Genomic DNA, 9737 nt, shown 5'->3' with positions numbered 1-9737 from the left:
TTAGTTGTTTACCACTTTCAGCACTGGCCCCTTTTTCCGTTTGTCCCTCACCTCCCTGTCATTTGTATTCAAATCACTCTCTCTGTTTGATGGACTGTTCTGGGCATGTCCTTTCACAAAATCTGATGAAATCAGCCTGGGTTTTGATTTCCTATATTTACCCAAATCCAAGATGACCCCGAATTTAAGATGACCTCCCCAGTAATTAGATTCCATACATGAAAAATGTATATGTTTATTTACATTTTCTATGTACAGCATCTAATTATTGGAGAATCATCTTAAATTCACCCCCTCTCCCCACCCCACTACTATAGATACTGCAGGGACAAGTGATTAGGGAGGCAGTAACATGGCAGGTGGGGGGTAGTGGGGAGACTGGCAGTGGGGAGCCCCGCAATCAAATCCGAGGGGCATGTGCCCTCCCCAAGTGAATGCAGTGGCAGGAGCCTATGCCCCTGGATGAGCCTCTGGGGCTCCCATAGTCCCATAACTCACCCTGGGCCATTCACCCCAGCCCCTGCCCCACTCCCTCCCTCACTATGGGGGCTTCCATCTCCCCCCCATCCCACCCCTTCCTTCTCCCCCCACCCCTTCTCTTCCACAGACTTACCTCCTGGTGGGGTGTGTGTGCACAAGCACATGCACATGCTCAGACCCTCCAAATAATATCTTTTCCCTCTGCCTATGCCACAGCCTGACACTCATTCTCAGCCTCTGCACTACTTGTTTTCCCTGTAGCCTTAGGTCTCCATCCCCATCTTTTCCCCCAAGTCTTTACCCCCACATGCCCCTCATAGATTCATGGATATTAGGGTTGGAAGGGACCTCAGTAGATCATTGAGTCCAACCCCCTGCCCTGGGCAGGAAAGAGCACTGGGGTCAGATGACCTCAGCTAGGTGCTTACCCAGTCTCCTCTTGAAGACCCCCAAGGTAGGGGAGAGCACCATCTCCCTTGGAAGCCTATTCAAGATTCTGGCAACTCTTACTATGAAGAAGTTCTTCCTAATGTCCAACCTAAATCTGCTTTCTGTCAATTTGTGGCTATTGTTCCTAGTTACTCCAGGGGGTGCCCTAGTAAATAGAGTATCTCCTTTTCCCTGCTGCCCTCCCCTGATGAATTTATAGGCAGCCACAAGATCACCTCTTGTGGAGACTGAAGAGATCTAGGTCCCTCAGTCTCTCCTCATAGGGCCTTGACTGCAGGCCTCTGACTATACAAGTGGCCCTACTCTGAATCCTCAAGATTCTCCATATCCCTCTTGAAGTGCGATGCCCAAAACTGGATGCAATACTCCAACTGCAGCCTGACCACTGTCGTGTAGAGGGGAAGCATCACCTCCCTGAACCTGATCATCATTCATCTGCTAATGCATGTTAAAGTGCAGCTAGCCATGTTGATCACTTCATCACATTGATGGCTCGTGTTCATCTTGGAGTCTACTATGACTCCAAGATCCCTTTTCACTGCTGTGCTGCTGAAAAGATCATCCCCCAGCCTGTAAGTGTGTTGGTGGTTCTTTTTGCCCAGGTGCAGCACTTTGCACTTGTCTTTGTTGAACTGCATCCTATTTTGTTCTGCCCATTTTTCCAACCTGTTCAGATCTGCCTGGATCCATTCCCTACCCTCTGGTGTGCTAACTTTTCCCCATAATTGGGTATCATCTGCGAACTTGGACAGGGTGCTCTCCACACCCTCGTCCAAGTCACTGATGAAGACACTGAATAGCACCAGTCCAGGGACCAAGCCTTGCGGGACTCCAATGCCCACATCTTTCCAGGTCAATATCAACCCATCCACTGCCACTCTCTGGGTGCAGCCCATAAGCCAATTTGTCACCCACCTGACAATGTAATCATTTACACCACAGCGTGTCAGTTTATTTACAAGAACAGAATGAGATACTGTATCAAAAGTCTTCTTAAAGTCTAGGTAGATGACATCCACCTTGACTCCTGCGTCTAAACATTTTGTAACCTGGTCATAAAAAGAAACAAGGTTAGTCAGGGAGGATCTAAATGCAATGAACACATTCTGATTTCCTTTCAGCATTATTTCCCCTGCTGGGCTTCCACAAATGTGATCCTTAATGATTTTTTCCAGAGTTTTCCCAAGGATAGAGGTGAGATGAACTGACCTAGGGTTTCCTGGTTCCTCCCTCCTCCCCTTCTTGAAAATAGGGACCACATTGGCCCTTTTGCAGGCCTCTGGGACCTGACTGGAATGGCTCTACTATGACACTGGTCAATTCCTTCAGCACCCTTGGATGAAGTTCATCCAGGCCCACCAATTTGAACACATCCAGCTCCTCCAAGTGCCCCTTCGCTAAGTCTGTGCTAACAGTTGGTGGGCTGGTATCCCTCCTGTGTCTGTCTATAATCCAATTGGGAGATTTGTTTTGGTCTGTGTCTAGGAATTTGTCTTGGCCTGTGTCTTGGTCTGTGCTCCTCCTCCTCCTTGCCTTTGCTCTGGCACTAGCAAGCTCCATCCTTGGGATACTGATCATGGTCCCACAGCAGCAGCACAGAGCTGGTACAGCTGCTACAGAGCCAACCTGGGGCTGTGCTCCGTGCTCCAGGCTGCTGTGGGGACAGAGTCTGCCAGTGCCAGAGCAAAGGTAAGCAGGGATGGGGCGGGGGTGGTAGAAGCAGCATGGGGAGGAGACAGGAGGTGGCAGAAGCTTGAGGCTATAGGGAAGGAGTGGCAGGGAGTGAAAAGACAGTGGGGGTCAGGCAGCATCCCCAACTGGAACTGGAGACAGAGGCACAGCAGCTGTCTGCACCACGCCACCTCATACCTGCCATAATGGGGGGCTTTCCTTCCTGTGTTAAATGGGGGAGAGAACCTCATCTTGGAATTGAGTAAATACAGTAGTTAGTCTATTAGATGCATCTGTACCCTGCCTTTTGCCTGACTTCAGTTTAACTATTTCTTTCAGAACAATACAGTAAGTTACAACTTAAAGTAGCACTAATTCCCAGTTGGTTTTCTAATTTGGAATCCATGGTGTCTGCAGGTGCAGATCATCTGAGGAAATCTGTTTTTTCTTGGTCTAAATATCCAGACCCCATGTTGGCCCTAGATACTTATGAACTGTGTTCAGCTTTAGTGGATGTGCTACAAGGATCTGCTGAGAATGGTGTAGATTTTAACAGGGACCCAATGCTCTCCTTTAAGTATCCTCTGGCCAGATTCTAATTATTTTGTCTCCCCTCTGCTTCCTTTAGAAGATTGGAGAAAATACAACAATTACTGGTAGAAAATAATTCCTCAGATTATTTTAATGCAGAATTATAGAAAATAAGCCTAGAAGAATTATAGAAAAATAAGGACATCATCTAGTTCAACCCACTGCTGTAGGCAGGATCATCCATATCCAACACATCCTAAACAAATCCTTGTCTAACGTATTAGTATAAAAACCTGACATACAACCATAAGACTTAACACCCTATAATATGCCACAGGTAAAGCAGGGGGGCAAAAACATTGAGTTATTAATCTATTGGGAAGATCACTAGAAATCACCAAAACTGGGTAAAACATTCAGAAATTCATTGCTAAATGTTTTCAATAAAATTGTCTTTATTTTATCAACAGAACTTAATAAGGACATTAATTCTTGATATTTTGCATTATTCACAATATAAGGCAATCCATACAGATTGGAAACCTGCACCAAAAAAATGCACACACTTTTTGTTTGCCCTTTTGATTTCTATAAGAAGTATGAGTGACACATGCCCCCAGCGGCTGGAGGAGCATGGCGGTGCTGGCAACAACAGGAGCATGGCAGCGGTGGCAGGAGCACAGCGGTGGCAGGAACATGGCGGCAGCGAGCGGTGAGCTTCCGCAGATGCTGCCAGTGCTGGCAGGGCAGGAAGGGGGGGTGGCGAGTGGTGACTAGGGGTCGGCAGCCACCCACAGACGCAGCCAGCGATCACTGACCACCCAGAGATACCACGGGCATTGTTGCTGGAGCCTTTTCTCAGGGGGTGTACCACCATGCTCAGGGGGTGCATATGCACCCGTGTGCATCCCCTACGTGTCACCAATGGTAGGAAGCCTGTACAATACAGAAATGCATCAACCTAACATTAATGACATAAAGAGTGTACCAAATATAGGTGTTTGCATTTTATTGAATTACTATTCAAAGCAAATGTAATCTATTCAATAAAGTAATCCAGTACATAGGAAAACCAAAAGTTGAGTCTGGTCTTTTTAACTGAGTTTCTCCTATAAATATAATACATGATTTCCAGATTTCTAAATATTTATGTTTTTGTTAATGTTGGCACATTTCTACACAGTGCATATTCTGCTTCTATTGACATCCACATTTAGGCTGAAAGACTTAGGCCATGTATAGACATTCTGCTTCTCCTGAGAGAGTAGCCAGGAGTGCTGGGTCAGATGAAATCATGAATGCTCTATGAACATGAAAGCACAAATGTAAAAAGCCCTTTATAGCACCTTCTGTTCATATGGCTGAAAAAGCAACAGAAGCTGCTTTTTCCATTCAGAGCATTGTATGTCACTTCCCATTCTCACCTCATGCATGAGAGCATGAAGACCCTGGCCCAAGTCCTCAAGTACCTGTAGAAGGATGTGGGATCTGTCTTCTGGGACATGACCATGCACCATGTGAGTAAGATGAACTCTTCACTCTCAGTTCAAATGATCTTCATAATAGGCCATACAAGAAGTGGGATATGTGCAAACTTCCCATTGCTCTCGTCCAAGCTGGAAGATTTTTGTTACAAGAAAAATAATTTTCAGGAGGAAAAAAAAAGTAGAGAATGGGGTGGCAGGAAATGGCCAATCATCCCCCATCCCATTCATCCTTCATTTCTGAGGCAAGGAGAGGCACTCAGGATACTAAGCTAGGCTGCATCTGGGGTCACAGAGCTCCATAGAGTTCTAGGTCTATTGTCTACCAGATTCAGTCTCTAGACCTGGAAGCAGAGCTGGGCAGAGACCAGTTACTGCAGGTGGTGGAAGATCTGATTTTGTTCTGAGGCAGAATTAGAACCCCAAATAATGCCAGGCTAAGCAAACTAGTTTTGCTGTTTTTACCTTGTAGAGAATGATGCTCCCAACATAGCAAGGATGGTATTGGGAGGTATTAATGACTTTCTGGAAAGTGCAATTGGGGATCCTCCTAGGGAAGTCCTTTACAGTTTTTCAGTAACCCCAACTGATGCAGATGAAGCTGGGACATAGTCACACAGCATGGCTCAGGCCTGCTTAGCTCCCTTTCATGGAAACCTAGGACAGAAAAAGGTTTCCTGAGCCACTGAGTGCAGTGTCCTGCTCCTATAGGCAGCCACATCAGAGAATCCTCCTCACAAACTTACTGGGACTATCTTGAAACTCATGAGGTTTCTCTTCCTCCTTGGAAGGAGACAGCATCCCACCTGTGCATGACACCTGTTGACAGAGTTCCTGCCACACCAGTTTGTCATGGAAGACCCAGGTCTCTGACCTGCCTTTCCCTGTACTCAAGGTGCGGGGAGGATCCCAGTACCATTTGTGCCCCATCCACCCTTGGGAGAGAGGCAGGTTTCTGTGATTTACCAGGCATCTTGTGAATGGTTCATTTTCATTTCAGTCCCCCTTCAAAAGATTCAAGTGTCACAGACAAAAAAAGCAATCTTAGGGACTGGGGAAAAAAATCTTCTTGCAGTGTACTACCATGCTGCCTTTTACTCCTGGCTCCCAGGCTTTCACTCAGATCATGAGATCAAACACTGAGCACATCTCAAATAGCAAGCAGATGTGGCAAGAGATCACCAGAAGCAGACACATGCATTGAATTTTAAAGACGGGGTTCTTTGGGTAAGAATGTAATATCTATTATTAGACCAACTAAATAGTTGGAAAACTTGCTCTTTACAAGCTTTTGGGCACCAACACCCTTCTGCAGGCATAGGGTGTTTGTGTCGGCAGGCATTGAGCCTGCTGATGTTTGTGTGCTCTGCTGGGTGGAATAGAAGCTTAAGCCAGTATGCAAAATGCAGGTCTGTGAAAATGCAAATGTGTGGCAGGGAAGATCAGAGGGGATGGGAGTTATTGTGTGAGCCAGGTAGGTGGTGGGAGGAAAGAGGGTAAAGTTCACCGGTGATAAAATGTATCTGGTAAAATGTAGAGGGATTACCTGGGGTTATCAAATGGTAGGCAAGTTATAACGTACCATAAATCCAATGTCTGTATTTAGTCCATTATTTTTTTGTGTCCAGTAGATTTATGCAGTGAAGTTTGTAGGCTGGTCTACAAAAGGTGTTTTATGAGTTCCCTTTGAGGATTAGAACTGAGAGATTGGAGAGAGAGTGATTGTCTTATGAGAAGTGTGTACCCACAAGTTACTGGGTATTTTTGTCTTTGATAGATTTTCCGCATGCATTCATTCTGGTATGCAGTTCTTGTTTAGTTTCTCATACGTAGTTTCCATCAGAGCACTCAGTGCACTGAATGAGATATTTTAAAGCCTCTTTTTAAAGTGCATCTTTCCTTCCTGTCAAGCTGGATTCCTATGTCTAAACTTCCAGAGCATCCTCTTGCCCAAAACCCATCCTGAGGCTCTCGGGAGAAGTTGGAGGCCTTCCTCTGGACTGAGATATCCCTGTGCCCCAAATGTAGGAAGCAAAGCTATTTTTTAAGGGTGTTTAGGCATCACTATGGGGGACACAAATCCCCAGAGCACTAAGTGCCTTGACATTACCCAGCTGCTGAGCTATAAGTCAGAAGTCTAGACTCTTTCCTGTTGGTTCTTGAGTCCAAAAGCAGTTGAGCTGAGAAGGTACAGGGACTTGTTCTATCCCTTGTAAAAAAGTGCCTCCTCTACACATCAGGGGTAGGCAGAGTGAGCCTTACCCGGGAGAAGGCAGCTTCTGTTCCACTAGAGCAGGAGGTTGCAGCAGGAAGCAACTGTCCAAGCTCTGGCTTCCGTTTCCTCAGGTGGGAGAAAGTTGTAGACCCTGTAGGCTACCCCAAATTCCCCACCAGAAGCCTGCCTTCTGCCAATAACCCACACCAAGCACAAACCAGCCTGAACCAGGACCTGTTTTATGCAAACTCAAGGCCTTCTAATTCTCTTAGAAACTGAGGTTAATGTATATAGTTCTTAGTGAGAAAGGCAATAAAATCTTGTCAGTGGAATTTGCTGAGAAACTGGATTTTGTTCCACAGGCAGGAACCCTTGGTCTTTCCCCCAGCTGGAGGTTTCTAATAGAGGAACCAAAGCCACGCCTGTGCAGGAGGGGTTCTCTATCTTATTACCCAAAGATCCACAAATCTCTCATTCTAGACACAGGTGACAAGATGAAATCTGAGTTACAATGAATCATCTATGTACTTTCCGCCCCCAACCCCATAATGCCTGAGCCCAGTTCTCCACTGATGACCTTGGTCATTGGTGCCTACAAGATCTGTAGTCAGTGTGCCTTTGTCACTGAAGGGTCTGTTCATTAATACCCCCCTCTTTCCTTCCAGTTTTGCAGGTGCTGGAGAACGATTCCAGTCCTACTGTACAGCTTCTGGCTGCTCAAGTCACCAGTGACATTTCAATGAGTACTTAGAGATCACTGTGACAGGAAAATCAGGACAGCAAGGCAAGTTCTTCTATTCGTTCCTCTCTCTCTGGATGGTAGTGCTCCTGAATGAGACTCCATGAGAGTGCTTCCTGGTCTTTGCAACAATAAACTGTGTATTCCACTCCCCTGGCTGCAGTTATTTCTCATCCCCTAAACACAGCAGTGCCCTAAGAATCTCATTCTGGGCACATGCAGGGATGGTGCCTCACCCAGGCCCATGGGAAGAGAAGTTCTGACAGTCCTCTTTGCCAAAGGAAGTTAACTGGGCTTCCTCCTTCCACTGGAAAAAAGGGACAGAGCTATAATAGAGCTGAAGTGAAGCTGAAGTAGGACTTCCCTTGGGAGAGGGAGGTGAAGCCTTGTGGCTTTGGGAGAAGCTTTAGGAGTGTATGTCTGCTTGGGCTATATAGTCTGGCTTTGGGTCTCTTGCCATCTGACAAGGTTGTGTGAGGCAGCATGTTTCACCTAACTACTGAACACTGAAAATATCCCTACATGTTAACTAGGAGACAGAGCTATTCTAGACAGATAGGCTAGGCCAGCCAGAATCTTAGCCCCACAGGAGGCAAGCAAATAGGAAAGCCAGAATGGGAACTTGGGTGGGAACCTCTGCATTTCTATGCCCTTCTTTAATGTAAGCATGGTGAGAATCAGCAGTATAAGGGACTGTAGCAGGCCTGAGGTAAGTACAGATAGTCCAAAAGCCCGAGGCAGAAACAATTCAATCTTTGCAGGTTAATTTAAGCTGTGTCAACTGAACCAATAAGCAAGTGAACATTCACTTTTGATTCCAGAAACATATGCCTGCAGTGGCTCAATCCAGAAGCCTGGGGGCACTAGAGCACACCTCTCTGCTCAGCTGGAGCAAACAGTTTGGGCCATGCATAGCCCACCCCCCCTACCATGGGGTGGGGGTAGTTGCAGGGGTGCTGAATGGCATCCTGGGATACTGGAGGACTGTTAGATAACTTGAATTTGGAGGGGATCTGGGACAGAAGTTCAACAAATCGATTTAACGTAAATTAGTTACATCTGATACTACATCCATCCAGGTTCATTTTAAACTGGTTTTGGCCATTTTGAAAGAGGTTTATGTGCAATGAACTTCTGTTGTGTTACAGATTGGCACTGGTTTCCTACCACTTATATTGGTTTATGTGTAAGTTCTGTCCCTAGCCCTGGTGTTCAGCAGGCAGTCTACTGCTGCCTGGTAGCCCACCATAGCATGCGTCACACCTCAACATTACGGAGACCTCCCTGCCTCATCTGCCATTCGTTTGGTCATATTATCAGTTTGGGAGGTAGACCTCAGATCATCAGAATGACACTTTCCAGGCTTCCTCACCTCTAATTCGGTCTCTCTCTGCTATCATGTGGTCTGGACCAGACTGCCTTTCTCTGCCCCAGAGTCAAATTTATATGGCTTCAAGGACTGCCCTTCCAGCCTCCGTATTTTTGGTCTTAAAGGGACCTCTTCCTTTTTCTTTTCAAGCTCCTTTCTCATTAAGGGACAGGGGTTTCTTTATATAATTAGTACCTTTGAAACTTGTAGCTCTGTAGCTTGTACTCATGGTCTCTCCTCAGTAACAGAGATCCCTGTTATAGGGATGGAGAGGGAATTTCCATTCCTCTACAAAGAACCAAAAAAAATAGCATTGCCATGGTGGAAGACATTGTAACGTCCCAAACCCTGTCACCGCTAGCCTTGTCTGGACCTGTGTCTATGCAAGGTCCGTCTAAGTGGGGCATCTGACCTCCAAGGTTTTCTCCCAGGTCCTGATTTGTGTTTGTGGCTAATGAAGTCATGGCTTTATCCAAGACACTCGTGTGGGGAGGTGGTTCTGATGTGAGTGGTGTCAACTGGTAGATTCCCTCAGGTAGTAGGTAAGGCAGCTGCAGGAGGAGGTGTTTAGATTGAGAAGCATCTCTGAATATGCAGACATCATTGACATACTGCACAAGGAGATCTCTCAGATTGTGAAAGAGAACCAGCTGGAGAAAACATGAGAGGAGGAGAGGAAAAGGGAAAATTGGAAGCTTGGGATGGTGGGTGCACACAATTGCCCTCTGGCTACAGACAGTACTTCTGAACCCCCAGCCAGTGTTGTGAGAAGAGAGTTAGCACTGAGGTGAAGAGAGA

Source organism: Crocodylus porosus, unplaced genomic scaffold, assembly GCF_001723895.1.
Source record: "Crocodylus porosus isolate Cpor-Errol unplaced genomic scaffold, CroPor_comp1, whole genome shotgun sequence".
NCBI lineage: Eukaryota > Metazoa > Chordata > Crocodylia > Crocodylidae > Crocodylus > Crocodylus porosus.
The sequence above is the reverse complement of the archived record's forward strand: the minus strand, read 5'-3'. Positions refer to the sequence as shown.